The sequence below is a fragment of the Myodes glareolus genome, chromosome 14, assembly GCF_982192425.1.
Source record: "Myodes glareolus chromosome 14, mMyoGla1.1, whole genome shotgun sequence".
Classification (NCBI taxonomy): Eukaryota; Metazoa; Chordata; class Mammalia; order Rodentia; family Cricetidae; genus Myodes; species Myodes glareolus.
In genome coordinates this window covers 7,478,486-7,500,195 of record NC_142039.1, presented here as the reverse complement: position 1 = coordinate 7,500,195, position 21,710 = coordinate 7,478,486, and the positions used below count along the sequence as shown (strand labels likewise).

General features: G+C 41.5%; 1 protein-coding gene across 3 annotated transcripts in view; it reads left to right on the top strand.

Annotated features, from left to right (window-relative positions):
- Positions 1-21,710, top strand: part of Kiaa1217 (KIAA1217 ortholog) — a 789,856-nt gene that overhangs the window by 293,549 nt on the left and 474,597 nt on the right. For all 3 annotated transcript variants that reach the window (XM_085699015.2, XM_085699014.2, XM_087896327.1), the window contains exon 3: positions 2,294-2,441. The gene's annotated coding sequence lies outside the window, so the exon portion shown is untranslated. The remainder of the gene's footprint in view (positions 1-2,293; positions 2,442-21,710) is intronic.

The following is a 21,710-nucleotide window of genomic DNA, read 5'->3' as shown; positions in this document are numbered from 1 at the left end:
TTCATTTGTGAATAAATGTTCAAGTGTTTGAGTATGATGCTTGTGTGGCACAGTGCACATGTGGAAGTCAGAAGATGGCACCAGATGTTCATCCTTGCCCTCTCCCTTGTTTGAGACAGTCTGCTATGCTCACTGCTGCATACGACAGATGAACAGGCCCACAAGCCTCCAGAGATTCCCGTCTCTTGGCTCCCATTCCATTATAAAAGCTCTAGGATTAGAGATGTGCTTCATTTATATAGGTTCTGTGGATCTGAACTCAGTGATTGCAAAGCAAGTGCTCTGCACATTGAGCCATCCCTCTAGCCCTTGATGAGTAATTTTCAATTACCCACCTACCCCCAGTCAGTCAGGAGTCTCCAGATTTCACCCTCACGAATTTTTCTACTAAGATACCCAAGAAATAGATTGGTATTATACCAACACTAATTTGAAACAAAGAGGTATATTTTAAATATTTTATTAAGCATCACTCGTTGACATAATCAGTGATTACACTGATATGTAAATGGAAAGACACCAGAATACGAAACCAGATCAACTTCATAACCTGGGTCCATGGCTCACTGAGGACATAGTTTGTTGAATCTGGGTGCTCTACTGTTCCTTGGTTCTGGCATGTCCTCCAAAGGCCCATATGTTAAAGGCTGGTTCCCACCCAACGACCCTATTGGGAGGTGGTGGGCAGTTAAATATTTGTGGGAGTGGGTTTCCTTAAAGGAAATATTGGGAGCTCAGCCCTTTCCTTTCTCTCTCTCTTAAGTCCTGGCTGCCATGAAGTTAAGAGGCATCCTCTGCCATGCTCTTGTACTATGCCACACAATGCTGCCACAAGGCCAAAGCAAGCAGCCGCAAACTGAAACCATAAGCTCATATAAACCTTTCCTCTTTGTAAGCTGATTACCTCAGGTATTTTCTCACACCAATGGAAAACTGTCTCAGTTAAGCCAAAGAGAGAATCAACTTAGGTAAGAATATGCAAAACAACGCGTTAGGAGTAGATTTGATCAAGATATATTGTCTACACATAGGAAATTTGTAAAGGATAAATTAAAGTATCTTAAAAAGAAAAAACAAGCAAAAAAGAATATGCATACAATCTCAAAATGAAGTGGTCATAGAAGCCACAGTAGAAGCCATGATGTACACTGGCAAAGCCATAATGTACACTGACCCTCAGCATCTCTATGCTTTTATTTCATTGATAATGGAGCTAAGGCTAGGGGTTAGTAGCTCAGAGACACAGACCTCAGGCTTTCTGGCACCTCTCCTAATTTAGACATAGTATATAGAAGACCATTTTGATTCCAAAGTCATACTTTTTGTAAAAAGTAACTAAATATGAAGTTAATGTTTAATTTAATAATTAGTAGACTCAGCACAATAAATAATCTGAATTCCATGTTTTAGAAACTTGAGTTAATATGCAATGGTATTTTGCAATTTATTTTAAATTACCATCAGTGGCAACTTTCATACTCCCATCCACCATTTCTTTCCACTTGAAATGTGTTTTCCAGGCCCTGAGAGGGATTTATAGCAGCAAATGTCCATGGGGAAAACACTGCTTCTAAACAACTGGCCTGTTCTGTGTGCACCAAGCCTGCTGCCTTCAGCCAAATCACCGCAGCTTCTAGTCGCTGGGAAGTTACCAATGGTAGGGAAAGAACAGAACTGGGACTTCTCAATGATCCTACAACCTCCCTACACAGATGTGCCTGTCATTCTCAGCCATAAATTTTAAATGTTTGAACCTGGGCAATTCTATTTAGGCTGCGTTCTTTGTGCTGGGCAAGTCACGTCACTAGTGGTCCAGTCACTGAATCCGCCCACAGTCTCATGCCAATTCCCACTTAGCCTGGATCATAAGATGATCATGGGATTCAGTATCTATCTCTGTGTACTGGGGTCTCTGAGGGACAGTGTTTGGCACTAAGTCACAGGGCAATGGGCTTCTCTCTGTACTGTCTGACTCCCAATCAGCCTTTCCCATTTCTCTTGCCCTCAACACTAGAAATGTGCTGCTGTTTTCCTGGTTGGTCTAGTTTAGTGGATTTGCCTTGCCTTGTGGTATCTAACTCATGTTTTGGTTAAACAGCAAGTGGTAGAGACTGCCAGCTAAGAGCCCTAAGTCTGAATAGCTGTGTGGGGGTCTGTGTGATATCTGTATGTCCTGCTCTACAGATAGCATTCTTCTAGTCTTTGTTCTTCCTTTTTTTCCGTCAGACTGGGACCCTAAAATTCATGAAGCAGTTATTGGGTAAACAATTGCACTATTATTTGTATTTAACAGATGGAAATGCTGGGATCCTGAGTGTGTAGCTGACTATACTGTATCCCAGAGACAAAAGTGGGACCACAGCCCAGAGACTGTAAAAGTTGCCCTCAAAGGAGGATACGGCTCATCTGGCGACTCCTCCCCTACCATGTTTTCTTCTTAGGTAAGTCCTGTGTTGTTGTTGTTATTTTTAAACTTAATAATGACATGATTGAATTAATTGTGAGACAAAGCTATATTTGTAGACTGTGACTTTCAGAGTTCTTCCCTGAGCCCAGGGAACAAAATGTTGAACCTGCGTGATGAACCAGGCAACCTTCCCATACGTACTTCTTGTGAAATGCAGCCGTATATTGCTTTATCTGTTATTTATTGGTTGTGTTCCCAGTGGTAGGAGCAGATGTGCTATTTACCAAGATGCGTATCATGTTCACTGACATTGATATGTCTGTCTTGTTTAGACTCTACCTTGAAGCTATCATAACCACTACAGAATAAGAAACTACTCAAAGACCCTGCTTTCTTTGTCCAAAGTCAGCTGCATGGATGGCCTTGGGTATCTAGATAGGAAATTGGCCTACTGACATTCCCACCATATTTATTCAGCCTGTTTTCACTATAAATCTGTCAGTTCAGTATATTGGACCCAGAGAAAGGTAGTAAAGAGACTAGATCTTACCATGCTACCATTTTTATTTAACTTGGTTCTTGATTTAGTGTTTATCTTAGTTACTTTTGCATAATGGCCTCAAATCGCTAAGAGAGAGACTTGAAGGGGCAAAGTTTTGGGTGACTCACAGCTCCACGAGGTTTATTCCCTGGCCACTTAGCTTAGCTTTGTGGACTTGTGCAGAGAGAGCATCATGGCAGCAGGATGTGTGACAGAAGGCCCGTGTTCACTTCACAGTGCTCAGAAACGGGAAAATGCCAAAGAGCCAGGGGAAAGACTCCCCAGCAACCTGGCCCCAGTGACCTATTCATCTAGGCAAGCCCACCTCCTGAGGCTTCCCAAACCTCCCCAGACAGTACCGCCTGCTGGGAACTCAGAGTTCTGAACAATAGCCTGTCGGGGACATTCCATGTTGAATCCTGGACCAAAAGTCAGACACACCATAGAGCCAGCACACCTGATAGTAGGCAGGACCTAGGTATGAAGTTTTGCAAACCATGGGGAGGAAGGTATTAACATGCCCTATAGCATCTGTAGCATCTGCAGGAACCAGAACGTCAGCTTCCAGGTCAGTTTCCGCTCTGGGATAGGAAATTCTCTGGGTGGTTAGACTTACAAAACAGTATCTGAATGGAGGGAACCAGAGTTTGCTTCAGCTCGTCTGAGAAGCTTCAGGGCTGGCTGACTTGATTAGAAGGAGGCCACACGGGAACACTGGCCTCTGCGTATTGAAGCCTAGAGAGGCTGGTTCCCTTCACTCCACCAGAAGCCGCCAGACCTCAGAAACGGAGTCAAGAGGCTTCTTCACCCCCATGATTTACTCTGATTTCCCTTTGTACACATATGGACTCTATTTTCTCCTGTCTTTATAAATATTGTTGTGACTGCCTCTGCCAAGCTACCTTTCTCACCCCAGGGAGAAGCCAAAGACCAGACACACACACACCCCACCTCCCACTCCCATCCTATTAGACACAACTGCAAGGGGCTGGAGCAATTTGGCCAGTCAAAGTGATGTGTGTATTTGAGTCTTTACAGAGCCAGGCTAAGCCCAGAGTCAGGGGGCTTCCATAAATAACCCGTATCCCTCTCTGTGTGTGGTTGAGGCTGGAATGCCTTTTTCTTCAGAGCTGTACAAGTATCAAAGATCAAAGAGTCGGCCGTTTCTGGATGTGCTGTTCATTGCAAAGCCACTGTTCTCTGTGGGAGGATTCTGGCAAAGGCAGCAGACCTTCTCCTTGCCGACGATTGGGGCTGGTGGGTGCTCAAAGAACCCACAGCTAAAGGACTTTTTGTCAAATACACATGAAAATTCACATTCAAGGCAAGCGAAAACTGGAATCATTTGGGGGTATGGAATGTGGTAGGAAGGAGAAGAGAGTAAAGAAACTGACCCATTACTGCATGGAATGTGGTTCAAGACTAACTGGATGTAGAAGAATAACCCATGTAATTTACTTACCGGTGAACAGGCATTACAGGGAGCCTTTGATAAGCAGAGCAGAACATATAGAGGGATTTGGATTTTTAACCCCTAACTAGATAATGTACTTGAAAAAAAAAAAGACTTTGAACTTGTTTACTGGGGTATAAAAAAAAAGGCATGTTTCAAATCTCAGGATTGTGGATAATCACGACACACAAGATAATCGCTGCTCTCTAGTCCCTGTCTGGCTATGTGTCACACACGGTGCAGACACGTGGTATCTTTAGTCCTCACAGCTGTGCACGGGGGACTTGCTGCCCTGCCTTACACATAGGACATTGGGGTCCACACAGTGTAGATGCTTCACTCAAGATCACACTGTGCTTTAGTAGAAAGTCCAGTGCTGGACCAGAGCTCTGGAATGGAGCAGATGTGACTGTCGCTTAGCCTGGTTTAGTCCTGGTTTCTGCTGCAGTTTCTGGCTTATGTTATGGAAACTGACAGAGCCCTTTGCCTTCTGAGCTTGGGAGCTTTCCAGAAGTCTAGGATTGCTATGGTTCAAGCTGGACTAGTTGATCCCAAGTCCAGTGTGCCTGGTTTCTCACTGCACTGGCTCATCTGGGCGTGCCGTGGCTGATAAAACTCTGTCACACTGCAGGTGGGTTTTCTTGTGGAAAATGTATCCTAAACTATGTGATAAAGAAATCACAACAGAGAAGCTGGAGAGATGGCTCCATGGTTAAAAGCACTGGCTGCTATTCCAGAGGGCTCAAGTTCAATTCCTAGCACCCACATGGGAGCTCATAACCATCTCTAACTCTGTTCCTAGGGAATCTGATGCCCTCTTCTGGCTTCGATGGGCATCAGGTATGCACATGGTACACAGACATACATGCAGGCAAACATTCATGCACATAAAATAAACTTTAAATTTTAAAAAGAAAGCATGTTAATGTAAATATTTAATAAGGCTATTATATCTGAAAGGACCCTTGTCGGATATTGTGGAGTTTTATGCAGCATGTAAAATCCTTTCTTTGAACACTCAAACACTGAACCTGTATGTCTGTGTGGTGGCCTGTTCCTGTGACCATACTGGGCAGTCAGACCTGATCACTCATATCTGGTACAGAACATACATAAGTAAGTGCTTCATCTGGTGTTCTTTGCATGGGGTTAGAACCAATGTCTGTGGGTGACACCTGCACATACATGGCAATGACAGACAAAAGAATCATTTCCTGAAATAAACTATGATAATAAGAATCATATTTTAGCTCCCCATTCCTTACAGTATCTCCCTTTTAGTAAAAATTCTGAATGGCATGAGACTTTCAAAGAAAGCTACAAGTATAGTGTAAGGAGCGCAGTGATTAGAGTCAGTACCCCATTGACGACTGTGTGGTCCCCCAGAGCCTTTGTCCTTCTCATAGATAAAACTTGAATCCAAAGGATGCCAAGAGATCAGACCACAGCTACCGAAAACTGTCACCTTCTTTTGGCACTTCACACCCGTCCATGTTGCTTTCTTTTGAAGTCTGTAAAGGTCAGGGACAGAAGGCAAGAGGCAGTAGGTTCTCTCTGCTTCCACTGCTGATTAAATACAATCGAGAGCATCATCAAAATCCTGTGGCTCTTCCGCCTCCGAATTTTCTCAAAAGGTTTCACACATGCAGTGTAAGAAGCTGTGAGTCAGCCTTCCCCTCTCCTAACTTTAAGCTTCGAAGAAATCATCTGCCAGGTGCTGCATATGTTCTCAGCTCCGTGACAGGAAGAAAACACGTTTGCTGAAAAGCAAGGAAGCTTTCAAAACCAGTTGCACTTTGCTAACTTCTTCTCTTCTCTGGTGCCTGGAGGATTTTCCTGGCCTTGGATGAGAACTCTCCCAGGGGCTGCAACTCCAAGTAGGGATGGGATGGAGGGGAGGCATGGGAAGTGCCAACTGACCAAGAGGCAGTATTGTGATATGGGAATAATGGAGCATTAAGCAGCCACTTCTCAAAGGTAAAACCCAGAAGTTATAGCTCCATTCATTTCATGTAGGCATGTAATTTCCAATGCAATTAGAAACTGGTGTGTAACTGTGGAGACATGGCCTCTAGTAGAGTAAGCTATTTGGCAAAGGTATGGAGAAGAAGAAGCCAAGTAGAAAAGAATAATAGAGCCAGAAATTATAGTGTTGCCCATATATGTATACATACATATGTACGTACGTACGTACATACATACATACATATATACATAAATATTTTCATGCAATATATGAGACCTCTGGAATGCTAGAAGGGTGTTCTCATCTGGAAAAATTGTGTTTAGCAAAGCATAGAGTCACCGAGTGTCCTAAAAGGATGGACTGCTGGGAAGTACTGTTTTCTCCACGTTGATGTTGTGGAAGCAAGGTTCAAATAAGGCATGGATCTCTCTGGAAGCAAAGGAAATCAATTTCATTGTAGGCAAAATGCAACTCAACTTGGTGTTGAGCTGAGGAGTGAGTGTTCAGCTCAGTCCAGGATGCTGTGGGCTTCTTTGCCTCCTGATGACGCAGTCCCGCTCTTTGGTGCTTACTGTGTGGCTGCTGCGTTGCATCGCCAGTTTGGATGATTTTGTTCATTGCAAGTAAAGATGATGTGATAGAACAGCGATGGTGACACAGCTACAAAACGAAAGCTTTTCTAACCCATTATTCCCTACCCACCCACCAAATAGCATCAGTTCCTGATGGTGGATTTCCGCACTCAGGGGGATTTGATGGTGACGTTTAATTTGTCCAAAGAGTTTGTTTGTTTGCTTTGTTGTTGTTGTTGTTGTTTTTAAAAAAAGGAAGATTTAACATTTAACAGAACCAAAAGTCAACCTGAAAACCACTTTGAAAGTTGATTTCTGTTTCCTGATCTCACAAAGACCTAAGGTGTGTCTACAGACAGCTCTGCTGGTTAGACTCTGCCGTGAGTCCTTGTCAATGAGTTGTGTCTGTCATGGAGGACCTCTTCCTCTCCCTCCCTCTCCTCTCTCTCCCTTCTCCCCTCCCTCCCTCTCCTCTCCCTCTGTCCCTCTCTCCTTTTTCTCTTTCTCTCCCTTCCTTTCCCCCTCTCTCCTTCCTTCCCTCTCCCTTCTCTCTCTCTCTCTCTCTCTCTCTGTCTGTCACACACACACACACACACACACACACACACACACACACACACACACACACGTCACTATATACAAAGCCCAGAGAAAAAAGCAAACCCAATTAAACCTCGAATTGCGGCTCCATGTTAAACCTTACAAGTGGAAATCCCAGGTTGTTCCTTCAGAGGCCCCTGACATCCACATCTCCAACCCTGTTCATGTGAGCCACAGTCCTGTCCTGATCCTGCTGGAGCAGCCCGGAACCAAATGTCAAACAAGTGCCTTCCTTTTTTTTTTTGCAGAAAACTATGGTACAGAATAAAGGAATGGCAGGAAGGGGAGATATGGGGGGAGAGAACTTCCCCAGTCCCAGAAAACCACACTGTTTGATGGTAAGATAGAAGTCTCTTCCTCCGAGATTACTGGGCTAAGCTCTCCCTTGTGCTTTTGAATGAGGGATTTCCCCTGAACGCAATGCTGATGACCTAAGTTTAGTTACAGCCCTGGAGACCAGTGATTAAAGAAAAGCCAGGGCTTTCAAGGGAAGCTGGGTTATAATGCCTATTATGATAAACTGTAATTCAGAAGCATCCTGTAGAGACAAGAAAAGACAAAGTTTTAAATAGAGCTTTATCAAAAGTTCAATGTCATCTGGATTAAGATGGAACATGCTTTAAAAAAGTGAAAGAAACTTTTTTGGTCACCAGTTACATCCTTATCCCATAATGTTTTGATTATTTAAAGAATATTGTTCTTTATTATCTTTGGGTTCTCCATTTGCAAATTCACATTCTCATTAAAATATATTTTCAGTCTCAAAGTCAGTGGTAATGGTACTTTTGCAGACATTCAGAAGCTAACACGGAGCTGCAATAAATTTGAATTACACAAGGCACACTGTAAACACATGTTCTTTATACGGTCCATGTAGTCTCATGATTTTTCTTTTGTTCTTTTCCTGCATTTTTCTATTTTTATGTTTTCATGATATAAAAATGGAGCCTGATTTCAGCCCTGAAGCACTGTTCAGCAGGCCTCAGTGGTGCGCCTCTGTGAAAGAGAGCAGTGACAGGTCCTGTGGGGAAAACACATAAATTACTGTGCTTTCAGCTCTGAGCTCAGTGTTAACGAATCAACTGCACATGGTAAGTAAGGGATCGTTAAAGAGAAATGGACACAAAGCTATGTACCAATTACTAGTCAACCATATCACCCAGAACTATAGGAAGTGTATCTCCTCTGCAGGCAAGCATTCAAGAGTCACTGAGTCTGTCTTCCTACTCTGCTAGGAAATGTAACTGTGGGGCCAACGAAGATGGACTGCACCTGTCCGACAGCTCTGGGCAGCCTTGTTCTTTCAAGGACATTACATGTAGTTTCCACCCATCCTCTGGCATGCAATTCAGAGACAACCCGAAATGCGGAAGACCAGGTCTGAAATAAGGAGGTGTTTGGTGGTCTGAATCTGAATCACAGGGGTCTTGCAGGAAAGGCAGAGAGAGGAGAATGACCTGGAAGAAAGAAAGAGGAAAGACCCTTCATCATAAACTCTGGGGACGCTGTGTGTGGGATGGAAGATGGAGCCATGGGAAGAAGCTGGGGAAAGGAAGCCAGAAGTGGAGGGAAATGAGCGTTTATGTTAACAATGTCAGGAGTCGAGACAATGGGATTTGTTTGATACTGACTGATATATACAAAAGGCCAGGAGTGGTGATTTCTGGAGAGCTGGAGAAAAGATAGCAATGTACTCCTGTGAGCTGTGTGGCATCCTTTCTATGTAAACCAAGTCTGTTCATTTGCTTTTCTTGTTCATGTAAGGTCATGTCTCTTTGCTTCATGGCTACTCATGTCAGTGCGTGCACCGTGTGTGTGTGTGTGTGTGTGTACGTGTGATTTTATATACATGATCTTCAACAGGAAGACCTTGCATGTACTTAGGTCAGTAGAATTCCACAACGTATTTAGTATGCTATGCATAGGGATATTTTTACTGGCCAGTGTGTAGAGAATCTATGTGTTCTCATATTCATGCATAAGGTAATTTGTCTTATAGGTAGAAAATAGAATTTGAAGCTTGAAATAAACAAATCATTGCTTTAAACAGTGTAGGGAAAAGGATGCAACTTCAGAAATAATTGCTTGTTTCTATGCAGTTGCTTGTTGGAAACAATAACCTGAAAAGGAAGCTCCTCTGTCATTAGCCTGTGATGTGAGGAAATTAGAAAGTATAAACAGAGAACCCAAGCCATGGAGAGAATTTCCCACAATGCCATGTGGCCATGATGAATTGTACCATTTTGCCACTTAATGGTATATGAGATCAATATAGACTCTAACTCATGAGCTTCATTTAGAAACCTCAAATCTGGGGGAAAGTGTTTTTAGTATCTCAGGAAAGATTCTGAAAACTTTACAAAAATAAGTGTTTGTGAAATATGGCCAAGTTATCTCTTCACACATGAAAAATGTTCTACATCTTCCTAGGAGTTAAATTCATTTTGTGAAGTTGAGATTTCTAAAAGCAACGTTAAAACCATGTTGAATCCCTGCTGAAAATTAACAACCTGTGCCACCTCGTGTGGGATTTTTAATTAAGCAAAAATAGTTATTTGGTGTTTTTTTTTTAGCACAGGTGAGGGCACCTCCAGTGAAGTAAGGAGAGCGGCAACCCCTGGAGCAAAAGTTCCAGGTGCTTGTGATGTGGACGGCCCAAACTGGACTCTGGTCTCTGGAGGAGCAGCAAAGCCTTTTAGCCACTGATTGTCCCCTCCAGCCCCGCAAAATAAAGCAGACAGGGAGCATGAAACTAAAGTTCATAGAATGTATTAGTATTAGCTGTTGTAATCATATTGCTGTTACAATGAATAGTGACCCTGAAATAGCATATATTAGCGCTTATCAAAGTTGTCCCGAACCAAGTATCTTTATTTATTTTATACTTAGAAGCTTCTTGTTGTTTGCTGGTTTACTTTTTATTTCTTTTCCTATGGATGCTTTTCTGCACGTGTGTCTGTGCACCATCTACATATAGTGCCTGCAGAAGCCAATAAAGGGCAGCGGCTCTTCTGGAATTTTAGACAGTTGTGAGCCACCATGTGGGTACTGGAGAGAAAATGCAGGTCCTCTGGAAGAGCAGCCAGTGCTCTTGACCTCTAAGCCATCTCTCCAGTCCCAGTTTTGAAATTCTTAAAGCCAGCCAAGTAAAAGACAAAAATGTGATACAGCATGAAGCGTTTTAGAGTTGAGAATATAATTTTCTAGCTTCTCCGAACTGTATTCGTAAGTGAGGGAGTCTGCTTGGTCTTTCCTGTCATTAGTCAGGAATGAAAGCTAACTGCTCTAATAACCAACCTGAAGGAACAGTAAGGTAGAACAGGAAAGAGGAATTTACTGCCGACGTAAAAGCTGGATCATGGTTGGATGGTCCTTTGGGATTCTTTATAGTTTTTTTCTATGTTATGACTTGTGTCGTTTTTGTGGCCGAAGAGCTTGTATGACAATCAGGGACATTTGCGGTCTGAAAACAACAACACAACTTCCATTCCCATCTTCATCCCGGAGCCCACACTGACGTCACCCTATCGTGGAAGGAGTGTTAGAAAATGTGCTCTACCTGTTTGCTTGGAAAAACAAAAACAAAAAAACTGTATGCCTTTTTAATTCTCAAAGATAAAGGCTTGAACTTCTCAGGATACTCCATCAATTCTTCACTATTTTTAATTAAATTTGCTATTGACACTGTCACCACATGTACATGATGGGAACTAGCCACTCTTGCCTGCCATCCGCTCCCACATCCCTTCTGATGCTGACCTCTCTCCTATGAAATCCATTCTCAAACTCATGTCTGCTCATTTGGTTTAAGTAGGGCCGTCTGTGTGATCATGGGATCGTGACTTTCATTCCTGGGGTTAATCCCATTGCCCCACAGTGAGCAGCAGTTTGGTTGACACTGTTTCCCACGAGAGTGGAGCTGACTGTTTCAAGGGGCTGCTTAGCAGTCAGGAGCAGCTAGCTTGACAAGGGATGAGAGGTGAAAGCCACACCAAGAGTCTTGTCAATAAAGCAACGAAAGGACGTGGGGAAGCCAGCTGTTCTGCAGCTGGAGGCATGGTCCTGTTTCCATAAGCACTAGATAAGCAAGAAGGATAAGAAGAAAGCTTTGAAGAGAGAGACTTCTAGAAAACTGTCTGTCTGTACCAGAATGACCTAAGGTAGGAAACTCCAAACCAGGCTGTGAATATAAACGCTTGGGCATGCTCCCCAGCAAGCATACAAAGGACAGAAGCCCCGCAGCTTGAGATACTTGAGGAACACTGTGCCCAGGCATTGGTTGACCACGGAGCCAACTGTCACTGGAGGGATCACCTAGAAACACCAGACTGGAAACATAATTTAAGACACAAAAGTTGAACACAGACTTTTCTAGCTGCACAAAACAGAAGAGAGTTTGTGCAAATGAATTCCAACAAGTTTTCTTACAAGGACCCAGTTCATAACTGCAACATTATATTATGAAACATATCAGTTTTCAACAAAATGCTACAAAAATGCAAAACAAAACCAGAAAAGTGTATCCCATCCATGCCGATGTTCAGGGAGAAAGAGTGGTCAATACCAGCTGGCTCTCAGATGGGGTCAGATTTTTTAGAACACCAATCCCCCTGTTAGAATTATGTTCCCTAATACAATGAAAATGTGCAATGAATTAAAAGAGTACATAGGGGGGATGAACCAATCACAAAGATTTGTTAATAGAAGAACAGAAACTGCACTAAAAGAATCAATCATCTACGGAGACAGTTCCAATAAAGAATGCATACCAAATATTGCAATGAAAGTATAAACAAATTCAAGGTTAATACTGAGAAGTCAATTATTTACTGATAATGCCAGCAATAAATTACTGAATTTTACCATGAAGAATACACATCATATTAACACAAAAACAGTAATGCTTCAGCTATAAATCCTAACGTGCATATGGAGAAACTGATCTGAGTACGCAAAGAGCTATACCATGTTCATGGACTGGAACCTCAATAGTGAGAGGGCAACAGCCTCTCCCAAGTTTATTTACAGATTTAATGCACTTGTACCAGAATCCCAACAGGCATTTAGTGGTGATTGACAAATTGATTATCAAGTTTACATAAAAGCCAGAAGACCCCTGGAACCGACAAAACAAAAATGTGGAGGAAAGGGCAAAACCAGAGGACTGCCACTGCTCAGCTTGGGCAGCTTTGACACTTCCTGTGAAGCTATGGTATAAAGACAGTGGACTGGGAAAATGCTGACCAGCAGGAGGGAATGGGTAGCATGAAATTGTTCAGGTAGAACCAACTGGTTTTTGTCAAAATAACACAGGTGGCTCATTGAGAAGACAGCTAGTTCTTTTAGCATCCAGATACACCACACACACATGCACACACATACGCACATGCACGCACACACACACCCACACACAAAATCTTATACAGAGACCTTAAACTTCTTACAAAATTAACTCAAAATGGAACTTAGAACTACATGTAAAACCCCAAACTATAAAACTGCTAGAAGACAACATAAAGGAAAATGTTTTAATCATTTAATATTCAATCTTAAGAAACTAAAATCATGTAAGATATGACTATAAGCAAAAATCATGAAAGAATAGGAAACTACCAATCAGATCTCATTACTGTTAAAGATTTCTGGTCTATGAAAGACTTTCAAGAGGATGAAATGATGAGCCACATACTAGGAGAAAATAGTGGAAGACTTTAACTGATGAAGATTCACATCTCAAACATAGAAAGTGCTAATCTAAGGAATCACTCTAGTTTAGAAAACTCTGGAATGTGATCCTACAGTCTGGGTGATTTGGGACATAGAGGGGTACTAAAAACTAGAAAGATGAAGAAGTGATATTTCGTTTAATATTTTGTTTGTTTTTTATTTTGAGACAAGGCCTCAGGGTGGCCCGCATTCTCTCCATATCTCAAACCAGCTTCAAACTCACAATCCTTGTACCTTTACTCCCTTAATACTGGAATTGCAGGTGTACAGCACATTTGGAAGGAGACTAAATATTTAGATATTGAAATGTCTTTCTACAGGTGCAGACTGATTTTTGAGCCAAACAAATAGGGAGATGCTCAGAAAAAAAAAAAACCCACAAATGACATGCAGGAGAGGAACGAAGTCAGATGATGCCCTGAATGGAATGAAGAGAAGGATGGACAGTCAGGGAGATTCTTAGAAATGAGACAGAAACGCCAGCTGGGGATACCCAGCACAGGCTACCCCCTTTTCTTTTGCTCACTTGTTCTCCTGGGCCAGCCCTTCCTTTCTGGCTAGGGTAAAGACACAGACCCACGAGACAGTGCCCCCAACCTGTCCCAGCTCTAGAGAAGTTGCCCAACTGTCTGTCCTTCTTCCCTGGCCTGATGGGACCTGGATTTGGGGACAAGTCTGAGCCATAAAACTCATACCCACTGCAACTTCCTGTCTGGCTAACGTCTATCTCTCCATGAGACCCCCCTAACCACACCCAAGAACTCTTAAAGCCTGACACCAGGACAACTGGCTCCAACTTTCTGCCTGACTCTGCCACTGTGAGTGCATATTGTCTAATACCCAGAATCTTACTCTATCCAACTGCGCCATCACAGCCCCATATCCAGGATAAATCATTATTTAGAGAAGATAGAAAGAGAAAGAAAGAAGGAAGGGAAGGAAAAGAGAGAGGGATGGAGGGAGGGAAGAACGGAAGGAAGGAAGGAAGGAAGGAAGGAAGGAAGGAAGGAAGGAAGGAAGGAAGGAAGGAAGGAAGGAAGGAAGGAGCTAGTTTAAAACTCAACAAAAGCAAAACAACCACCCCAATTTAAAATGAGTGTAAGGCTGACGAGACGGCTCAGGGGTTAAGAGCACTTGCTTCTCTTCCGGAGGACCAGAGTACAATTCCCAGTAAGCACATTGGTGGCTCAAAGCTGCCTCTAACTCCAGCTCCAGAGGATCTGATGCCTTCTTCTGTCCTCTATGGGCATGTGCATACATGCAGCACACACACACACACACACACACACACACACACACACACACACACACACACGTAAATAAAAACACTTGTTTAAAATGGGTTAAAAAGATCTAAGCCAACACCTCTTCAAAGAGGACACACGAATGGTAAAATAAACATATGAAGTTCACATTTCTCAGTAGGAAATTGCAAATCAAAACAAGAAATTGTTCTAGACCTACTAAAATGCCTTGGATCCAGCGTGCTAACAAGAGTTAAGTGATAGCATAAAGGGGATGTGACAGAAATTCATTCACTGTTGGAGTGAGCACAAAGAGTGAGCCACTTCTGAAGGTGGCTCAGCTATTCTTCACAAAGGTAAACACTGCATGGGGCGGCACTCACACTCCACAGTGCTTTCCCAACCGGATTGGTGATGTGTGTCCATATAAAAACCTGCCTATGGGTTCTTCAAAGCTGTCAAAAATCAGGAAGAACCAAGATGTCCTTTAATAGATAAACAGATCGAAAAAAATCTACTTTGTGTATACAGCTCAATAAAAGCAATTTAAAAACTACATTGTGACCATATACTGAGATATTATTCCAAGTTAAAAAGAAATGTCAAAACATAGACATGAAGGAAAACTAAATGTATATTGCAATCTGAAAGATGAAAGGGGTAAGGCTACGTGTGTGCATGCGTGTGTCTGTGTGTGTGTGTGTGTGTGTGTGTGTGTGTGTGTGTGTGTGTGTGTATGTGTGTGTGTTTTGGGTTTGTTTCAGTTATTTTGAGACAGGATCTCACTTTATAGTCCAAGATGTCTTCGAACTCATGGCAGTCCTCCTGCTATAGGCTCTCAAGTGCTGTAATTATATGTAAATATAGCATATGCTACAATGCCCAGCAGAAGAAGAAGTGTGAAAAGGCTATGTAGGATACAGAGTAGCAATCACTCTATACTGTAAAAAACAGGAACATGCTAACAAGTTCAGTGGTTTCCAGGTAGGAGAAAGGGGAGAGAAAATGAGTCGGTGTAGCTTGGAGGCTTTTAGAACAGTGACGATGCTTTGCCCTGTACTCTGTTGTAGATCCATGACATTAGGCAGTGCTAAACTGCACAACAGAGAGAGTAAACCTGGGCATGGACTATGGGCTTCAGCTGATGCTAAGTGTCAGTATTGGTTCATGGATTTTAATAAGCAGGTCATTCTAACTCACAATGTTAATGCGAGGGGTGTTTGAGGGAGGACAGGATGCATGTGAAAGTCTGCATTTTCGGCACAATTTTTCTCTAACCCAGAAACTGTTCTAAAAAGGAAACTCTGTTAAAATATTTTCACAGATACTTTTCATAAGAAGCAGTAAGAAAGTGTTTGTGGGTCTGGAAAGACCGCTCAGTAGTTGAGAGCACTGGGTACTTTTGTGGAGGGCCCAGGCTTGATTCCCAGCACCAGTGTGGCAATTCACAACTGTCTGTAACTCCAGTCCCAGTGGAATCAATGATGCCCTCTTCTGGCCTCCATGGGAACCAGGCATGCCTGTGGTATGCAAACATACAAGCAAACAAAAACACAAATTAAAAAACAAAAATAGAAGAACGTATTTTGGTCTACTTCTTGCTGATAGATAGGAAGACTAAATATAAAGAAAATAACATATTACTGAGAGTGTTCTGTGGGTTCCACATAATCCCCACCAGATTTCCAATGAAATTCTTATGAAGACTAAAGTCAAGCCCTAAATTTCATGTGAAAACATAAAAGACCTTGAATAGTCAAGGCGATCCTAAGCAGAAAGAACAGTGCTGAAGGTGTCACAGTAGCTGCCCTCAAACTGCACCGTGAGGCTGTAGTGACAAAGAGCTTGGTGTTGCCTTGGAAACCCATACAGAACAATGGAATGGAGCAGGGGCCTGGAACTAAACCCCCACAGCAAGAGTCACCTCATTTTCAAAACAGGTGTTTTCTTAGTTACTTCTCTCGTGACTTTGACAAAGTACTTGACAAAAGGCAATTTAAGAAATTAGGAATTATTTTGGTTCTCAGTTTGAGAATACAGTCCATGCTATCTGAGAAGCTTCGACAGAAGCATGAGGCAGCTGGTCACGTGTGCCACACTGTGTCCATAATCAGGAGCCCTTGCTTGCAGTCTGGGACCCCAGCCCACATCCAAAGGAAGCCATCCTTTTCAGTTAGACCCCTTTGGAAACACCCTCACAGACATCCCCCTTGGGGGAGGGGCTTGTTTCCAAGGTTTTTCCAAATGCAGCCCAGGTGCAATGAGAATGGACGACTGTGGGTTTGAAAAACAAACACTGGGAAAACAGGATCTTTACATTCAGAGGTTTGAAATTCCATCCTGATCTCTCACCTTGAACAAAAATCAATTCAAAAGGGGCCTTAATATCAGGCCTAAAATGATGAACCTGTTAACAAAAATACTTCGAGATACAGACATAGGTAAGAATTTTCTGAAAATGACTCCAGTAGATCAGGAAATAACTCTAAGAGTTGACAAATGAGATTACACGATATTAAAAACAAAATAATAACAGAAAAGCTTCTGCATAGTAAAAGAAATTTTCAGCATGATAAAGAGAAAAGCCTATGAAATGGGAGAGAGAAAAAATTTGTCAGCTGTGCTTGATAGCTAATGTCTAGAGTAAAGACCTATTCAAATAGAGCTCTCGCGACAAAGAATCTCCAGATCTTCTGATCAATGAATGGGCTATTGAACTGAACAAAGAAAAAAACAAATGATCAATAAATAGGTGAAAAGTGTTCAACACCCTTAACCATCATAAAATTGCAAATTATAACTACTTTGGGATTCCATGTCACCTGTCAGAATGAACAGCATCAAGAGAAAAAAAGGACACACCTACAGGCCAGGATGCCGAGCAAGGGGAAAACATAGTCACTGCTGGTGAGGTGTAAATGGATGCAGCCCTTATGAGCATCACCGTGGAGATGTCTCATTAAGCCAAAAGTAAACCTACTATAAGATGGAGCTCACACCACTCCTAGGAATGTACTCAGAGAATTGAGTCCGACCACACAATGCTGCATAGCCATGACTTTTTTCCTGCACTATTCAGAATAGCTAAGCTATGGAATCAGCCAGCCCAAGATGTCCATCAACAGAAGGATGGTAAATACAATGTGTTAGATATATACAGTGGGATTGTGTTCAACCATAAAGAAATATGAAATGGCATCTGTAGGAACCCTGATAGACCTGAAAGTAATTATGTTAAGTAAAATAAGCCAGGCACAGAGAGACAGATATGGCACATTGTACTGTCTCTCATGCAGACTATAGACTTTAATATTTATGTGTGGGTATGATAGCAGATAGCATTCTGAATGTGGAGGGTCAGGAGAACACACATGGCATGAAAGCAGAAGGTTCTGTTGCGGGGAGAGAAAGACCCAGCTCCAGCAGGAAGGGGTAGGGGAATGGGGGAAGGAAGATGAGAAAATGAACATACAAAGTATATATGAAAATGCTGTAGTAAAACTTTGTGTGCCAAGTCAAGAAAGTGACATCAATAAAAAAGCATTTTGTTCTAAAATAATCGGCCTCAGCTGAAATGTGCATTCAAAAGAGGAAATGAAAAGTTTTTATTTGGGGTTTTATTTTGTTGTTATTGTGAGGTTTTTTTTTTTTTTTTTCTTTTTTCAGAGACAAGGGTTTCTCTGTAGCTTTGGAGCCTGTCCTGAAACTTGCTCTGTAGACCAGGCTGGTCTCGAACTCACAGAGATCCGCCTGTCTCTGTCTTCTGAGTGCTGGGATTAAAGACATGCTTCACCACTGCACAGCGAAAAGTTTTAACACAAATACATATAAAAATTTAAGAGTTTAGAATTTTTTTCTTAATTTCTATAAAATACAGAAAATATTAATTGAACATTATAGTGTTTATACTTCTACATTTGTTTACATAATGTCATATATGTGTTATTTGCATATATACATGTTTACATAAGACAAATTGATATATTTTTATGGAGATATAAGAATACTAACACAGAGTAGGAGCAAACAAAGATGTATTGATGTAAAAGTGGAATTTAATCAGTATTAAAACTGAGTAGACTGTATAAAAAGCTAGATGAAGAGCAGCAGGAGGGAGAAGATGAGCAAGGAAGTCAGAACTGCGAGGGGTGAGCCCACCCACGGAGACGGTGGTACTGATGTAATGGGAGCTCACCAAGGCCAGCTGGACTGGGTATGAACGAGCATGTGATCAAACCGGACTATCTGAATGTGGCTAACAATGAGGGCTGACTGAGAAGCCAATGATAATGGCACTGGGATTTGATTCTACTGCATGTACTGGCTTTTTGGGAGCCTAGTGTGTTTGGATGCACACCTTCCTAGACCTGGATGGAGGGGGGAGGGCCTTGGACTTCCCACAGGACAGGGTACCCTGACTTCTCTTAGGACTGAAGAGGGAGAGGGGAGGAGAAATGGGGAGAGTGGGAGGGAAATGGGAGGAGGGGAGAAGGTGGAAATTTTTAATAAAAAAGAGAAAAATAAAATAAAAAGCTAAGTTTAATAGCACAAACCCTGGGACCAAGTGTGCACCTTTAATTCCAGCACTTGAAAGGCAGAGGCAGGCAGATCTCTGTGAGTTCAAGGCCAGCCTGGTGTACAGAGATGGTTACAGAGCAGCCAAGGCTACACACACACACACACACACACAAAAAAAAAAAAAAAACCTGTCTGGAACAATCAAAACAGCATTAACAAAAAAGCAAATAATTCAGACCCCAGAATAAACTGTAAGGAAATAATTAAAACATAATAAAGGAACTAATAGTAGTACACATATATCTATTAATACTTAATAAGATTATAAAGAAAAATAGAAAAACATCAAATGTTTAGAAAACAAATAATGACAGGTATAAATATAAGTCTATTAATGAATGTACTAAACACATATAAACTAAAGGGAATGAATACAGCTGAATATTTGGGTGCATCTGATTGAGGAGCTAGTTTTTAATTTCTTAAATAGAATTCAGAGGTAGAATTACCACATCCTAAAGTAACTATATAACATTGTACAAGAGGATGGGACAGTTCTTTCCAAGGTCGTCATGTCACCTTCTGTCAGAACTACATGAGCAATCTATCCGCACTATATTTTCAACTTCAGCCGTTCTCATGGGACTTTAATTTGCATTCCCTTAATGAAGAGAGAGTAGAATATCCAATATTTATTTGAATTTCTAAGACTCATTTAACGAATTGGCTGTCAAATATTTTACCTGTAATGCTTCATAAGGATTACTTATATATTGATGTGTTTTCTAATTATTCTTTATCAATAAAAATTAGAAATTACAGATATGGGATAAGAACCTGAATGATCAGAGAAGCAGTGGAGACCAATAACCACCATCTCTTCTATTCCTCCATTCATCTTATGACTTCCTGTCTCTCTATCTGTCCTCAGTTTTCCAAAACCTCTATGGCTAATTTTCGTCAGCTGGTGGCTACCTCTAACCTCTGATTCAAATCAAACTGTATTGTCAGAATGCAATCAAAATATTACAATATATTTTAATTTAAGTCCATAATGAGTTATATGTTTTAGAAAATATGTGGTTCTGGCCATCCAATCCAGGGCATGACAGGCAAACAAGCTATCAACTGAGCTAAATTTACAACAGTTTCTTTTTTTTTCAAAAAACATAATTGCATGTATTTAGATGATGTGGGATTCCCCTCTGTATACTATGAATATGTTTTATTACCAGCAGTTAATAAAGAAGCTGCTTTGGACTAAGACAGGGCAGAATAGATCTAGGTGGGAAGACTAAACTGAATGCTGGGAGAAAGAAGGCAGAGTCAAACAGATGCCATGTCGAAGGAGAAAGATACCGAAACCTCACTGGTAGGCCACAACCTCGTGTTGATACACAGATTAATAGAAATGGGTTAATTTAAGATGTAAGAGCTAGCTAGAAATATGCCTAAATCATTTGACAAACAGTGTTGTAATTAATACAGTTTCTGTGTGATTATTCAGGTCTGGGCAGCTATAAAATGAATGAGCAGTCTTCTACATTTATAGGGCTCCATGTTACAATTTTAAATGTATACACATTTGTAAGTATATTCATTGTGTAATAATCAAATTGAGGTAATTAGCATCCCCTTTTCCATTTGTCATTTATTTTTGTTGAGAAACTGAACTCCTATGTTCTAATAAAATTCATGTAAATAGATTTATATTTGTACCACAGTCTCTCTGCTGTGCTATGGCACACTGGAATTTACTCCTTCTTGTTATCCTGATGCCTATCTTCTGGCTTTCAGCTGCCCTTCCCTACCAGTGAACCCTATCCTACTTTCTACTTCACGGAATCAACAATTTACCTACCTTCTTTTCCTGCATATTGCACTAACTATAGTGTTGTCTGGTTCCATGTTGCTCGACTTACAGAGCTTCATTTTTATGAAATCTGGCTTTATAGAATAAGTCAAAATGTCCCCCTCCTTCTGTCTTGAAAGAACATTTGTAGGATTTGTGTGTCATTTTCCAGATTGAGATCAGGAGATGGATTCACCTACTTCAGCCTGGAGGTTTTTCATTATAATTCAATCTTTCCACTTTATTATTTTTAGATATTCTCTCACCATTTGTTATGGTCAGCTTCAGTTGTCAACTTGACACAATCCATGATCACTTAGGAAGAGGGAACTTTTAAGCAATTGCCTCCATAAGATGTAGCTCAGGCTGGCTTGGAACTTGTGATCCTTCTGCATCTGCCTCACAAGTGCCAAGATCACAGCTATGCAACCCCACTCCCTGTCAGAAGGAAGGCTCAGCTCACTTTATAGCTATTGCCTGTACCTTCAATAACAAGTTGGCTGTTTCTAGTTTTAAACCAATTTGTTTATTTCTACTGTGTTGTTGGGCTTATTAATATACAGCTGTTCATAATGGTTCCTTCCTGTTGTGGTATCTTTGTTCGCCCCCAGTGTTAGTAAACTGCTGCTATTCTTTTTACTCAGTTACCATACCTGAGTCTTGTGCATTTTATTGATCCTCCCATGCAACTGGCTTTAGGTTGCACTGATGTTTTTCTCCATTGATTTCTCTTATCTAGTTCATTGGTTTCTGTTCTGTTTTACTTTATGTGTATTTACTTGTTTGTTTGTTGGCACTATACAGATTCCTGTATGACCTGGGTTCCAAAA